Raw genomic sequence first — 4,586 nt, 5'->3', positions numbered from 1 at the left:
GCCGCGCGCCGCGAGCTCGGCTCCACGCCGCGGGGGCTGCGGGGGCTGCGGCGCGGCGCCGCGGAGGGGAGCGTCGGCTCCTCCCGCCTCCCGAGCGCGCCTGCGCGAGCGGGAGCGCGCCCGTGCACACGCAGGCACACGCGTGGGGCCCGGGGGCGCGCAGCCTCCAGCCTGCGGAAGCTGCGCCGGGCAGGGGCGCCGCGCCGCCGAGGCCCGCCGGGCCTGCTCGGGCCTGCGTGCAGGGCTGCGTCCCGACCGGGCCAGGCCCGGCTCCACGTCCTCCAAGCCCCTGGACTGCGCCCCCCCGCCAGGATCAAACCTGCGGGGAGCGCGAGGCCAGTCGTGAACACCCTGGCTGTGCCCCCCGCCCTCCACCTAACCGACTGCGGTGTTGTCTGCTCTCGAACTTGTGTACCCCTGCAATGAGGAGTTTCTTGTTTAAAAGGAAAGTGTGGGAAGGACTCCACCACCCTGGCCCTGTAAGGACGACTTCCCCCTCCAGGCTTAGAGGACCGAGGGGACAGTGGCAGGCCCGTGCGGAGTTGACAGTCCAGGAGATTCTGGGCGCCTGGACCTAAGCCAGCAACACAGAGGCCGAGGCCAGAGTTTTCGGCAGCACCCCCTTTAGTTGAGGCTAAAGTGGGCATCAGGCAGCACAGGCCAGGTCTGGGTTAGACCTTTCACATCCCTGATAGAGCCCTCCTCCACCCTGTCCAGTCCCCTCCTAGCTGCCCCTTCCCAGAACCTCTCTCAGCCCTCTGGTCCGGGGATCCGAATTCTTTGTTCCTTCTACCCCCTGGGTGAGCCTGCTGCTTCTCCAAACCTGAGACTGCTGGAGGTCCACCCTGCCAGGGACAGGGACGTCACCCTCTCCAGTAGCAACCCAGGGTTCTGCCGGCAGGTGGTCTCCAAGGCCTAAGTGCAGTGCTGGGCAGTGCAGTGGGGGGGGCAGTCAAGTCCCCTTCATGGCCACCCTTGGTTCCCAGTCACTGTCGCTTCCATGCAGCTGAGGGGAAGGGGCAGGGCTGCAGTCTTTGCTAAGCTCCGTGTTCTGGCCCCATCCCTCTCAATGCCTGGGGGCTCATAGGCCTGCATCCGGCTGCAGGGCCCAGCCCCTCTGCTCTGGGACTCGGAAGCCCAGGGGAGGGAATGCCAGGAACATCAGCCCTGGGCCCTGTTGCTCCAGCAGCTCTCAGGTGGATCCCTGCGTGGAGCTCAGAGGCCCAAGGCAGACCCTACCTGCGGAGGTTGGCAGTCTCTCCTAATGTCTTGTAGCCTCTGCAGGTGGAGCTTGGAGGCTATGTTGGGGCGGCCTGCATTCAGATGGCTCTAGAATGGGCCAGAAAGAAAAAGACCCAGTGGGAGCCACCGATCCGCAAGCCTCCTCTAGAGAGGTGCTGGTGCCAGCTTCTACTGGTTCTGGAGAGCCGATGGTCACCATTCAGGAGCATGTGGGCCAGTTGTTATGCAGCTACAAACCTAAAATTGGTCACAGTGGAATTATTTCTATCATGAAAGACATCAAGCTGTGCAAATGGCTTGTGTGCTAATTCACCAGCCTCTGAGGCTGCAGGTCCTCAACCTCTGTTGCAAGCTTCCCAGGTCTCCGAGAATGAAATAGGGAGACTAGACTGGGCTATAGAACCCCACCATCCAACCAACCCAGGTACCTCTTGTGAGCTCTGCCACCTCCTCCCCACCCTGGTACCTCTTGTGGGCTCTACCTCCTCCCCAGCCCAGGCACCTCTTGTGGGCTCTCCATACCACTTTTCTGGCTCCATCTGCAGCCCACAACTTGGAGGGTTTACAGCCACAGATGGCCTTGTCCTTACTTTGTCCTCCGTCACAACAGTTGAAACTCCCTGGGCTGGAACCCTGCTGAGGAGACAAAGCCAAGGACAGGGACTGAGGACTGCCCTGGGTGCAGGCTCTCCAGCTGTCAGGCTGGGAGTGAGGTCTTGATGTGTGCAGGTCTGGGTGGGACGTCTCTCCTCTTCTGAGATCCACAGGGAAGGCCTTTCCATGTTGATGCTTCAGCCAGTCCCATGCGTCACCTCTCTGGCTAACACAGTCTCAGCGAGGGCTGCTTCTCCCCCATGCCAACCCCTGGGCTCCAGGAAGGACTGTGGTCTTAGATGTAACCCCTCCTTGGCCCCATTCCATGGGCACCAGGGTTGTCACATGACCCAAGTCAGGCACAGGGGTTCTTCCCTGGTATATTAGCCAGATTAAAACCAGGAGAAGTCTAAACTCATCACCTCTGGAGGTGAATCCCTGAGAAATGCCGCTCAGATCTACCTGTGGATACATTTCCACAAAGGGAAAGTCAGTTTGAGAGAGGCCAGGCAGGAGCCACGTCCAGACTTCTTGCCTTACTGGCTGTGGGCAGAGGCCATGACCCAGTGTCCAGCTGCTCAGACTCATTGCCCCTGCTCAGAACTGGAGAGTGGGGCTGGTGTTCGGCAGACCTGGACACTGGAGGAAGAAGTGCACTGGAGTGGGGGAGCTGAGGGCCTTACAGGAAGCAGCAGAGAGCAGGCGGAAGCGGGGAGGGTGCGGCGCCCTCTAGTGAAGCCACACGGCAGCCCTCGCCGCCTCCATCTGTTTTTTTCAGGTTAGGTCCTGGGCTTCTTAGCCAGCCTTGAACCTTGATCTCTGTTTCCCAAGTAGCTGAGACCAAAGGTATGTGCTGCCATGCCTGGACATATATCTATTGCTTAAAGTCAGACCCATCCTCTCCCCCACATGAGTTCACTTTATTTTTATTGTGGAGGTGATGTATAGAGGATTCCAGTGCAGGAGTCAGGTAGTGGGCCCATTTCCTTCGCACAGTGTCTTCTGCTCTTTCCCTCTCCCAGTCCCTCCCTCCCATCTCTACCCAGCTTTGTAGTTCACTTTCATTCCTGTCCAGTGAGCTCCGCTGCTGCACTTTCTCACCCATTCCCCCCAGCTCTGTACCCTCGCACCACCCCCCTAAAGATGCACGTGATGTATACTTGAATCCACATAAAGAAAAGAAGATAGAATCTTCAAAAAAATTAAAAAGAGAAAGAGATTCAGGTGCGGTGGCCCATGCCCGTCATCCTAGCTACACAGAAGGCTGAGATCTGAGGTCTCGGTTCAATACCAACCTGAGCATGAAACTCCATGAGGTTCTTATCGCCAGTTAAACGCCAGAACACTGGAAGAGCTGTAGTCTTGAGCTGAATTGCTTAGGGACAGTCCTAGGCCCAGAGTTCAAGCCACACAACTGATGAGAGGGGGGGGGGAGAGGGAGGGAGAGAGAGGAGAGAGAGAGAGAGATCCTTTGTTTTCAGACCATAGAGTTTGTTTGGAGGTATATATATATAATACATAGTATAAGAGTATGTACATTATACATAGAATTATGAAGAGGCACCTAGACATTGTGCTTTTTTTTTTTTTTGCTAGTCCCAGGGCTTGAAATCAGGCCCTGAGCACCATTCTTGGGCTTTCTCAAGGCTAGCGCTCTGCCACTTGAGCCACAGCACCACCTCCGGCTTTTTCTGTGTATGTGGTCCTGAGGAATGGAGCCCAGGGCTTCATGGATGCTAGGCAAGCGCTCCACCACTAGCCCATTCCCAGTCGGTCCTATTCTATTCTTGGACAGGACATTCTATAAATATGTTTATCTCATTGTGTGTGTGGTTGGTTTGTTTTGTGGGTCATGACTTGAACTCAGCCTGGGCACTGTCCCTGAGCTCTTCAGCTCAAAGCTACCACTCTACCCTTGAGCCAAGCCCCACTTCCCGTTTTCTAGAGGTTAAGTGGAGGCAAAATTCTCAGGTTCTTTTGTTCCCAGCCTGGCTTTGAACCTTGATCCTCAGAACTCAGCCTCCAGAATAGCTAGGATTACAGGCATAAGCCACTGTGCTCGGTTTCACTGTTTTTAAATTGTATTTCCCTAATGACCTTGAGCATCTGTTCGTCTGCTTATTGGACATTTATATATTTTTCTCTGGAGAAATGGGTATTCAGTTTGGCTTTTCTCTTTGTTTGGATTTTCTTCCTAAGTTTTAATGGTTATTATGTATACTAGGTAAGTCTTTTATCAGATATATGCTTTGCAGATAATTTCTCAATCTGTAATTTGCCTTTTTACTTTCTCAGCATTGTCTTTGAAATTTAAAAATTTTAACTTTTGATGACGTCTAATTTTTTCTTTTATTGATTGGGCTTTTTAAAATCATACCTACAAATCTTTGCCTATATATTTTTTTTCTCGGTCCTGGAGCTTGAACTTTGGGCCTGGGCACTGTCCCTTAGCTCTTTAGCTCAAGGCTAGTGCTCTGCCACTTAAGCCACAGTGCCACTTCTGTTTTCTGGTTTAATTGGAGATAAGAATCTCAAAGACTTTCATGCCCAGTCTGGCTTTGAACTTTGATCCTAGATCTCAGCCTCCTGAGTAGCTAGGCTAACAGGCGTGAGCCACTGTGTCTGGCTCACGTAGGGTATTACACTTGCTCAGGGCAGGTCTTGGACTTCATAGAGTTTTATGCTTTTAGCTCTTATATTTAAGTCTATGATCCATTTTGAGGTTTTGGGTTTTTGCTATGGTATAAAAC

The sequence above is a fragment of the Megascapheus bottae genome, chromosome 3 (genome assembly GCF_031878675.1).
Source record: "Megascapheus bottae isolate mThoBot1 chromosome 3, mThoBot2.hap1, whole genome shotgun sequence".
Classification (NCBI taxonomy): Eukaryota; Metazoa; Chordata; class Mammalia; order Rodentia; family Geomyidae; genus Megascapheus; species Megascapheus bottae.
The sequence above is the reverse complement of the archived record's forward strand: the minus strand, read 5'-3'. Positions refer to the sequence as shown.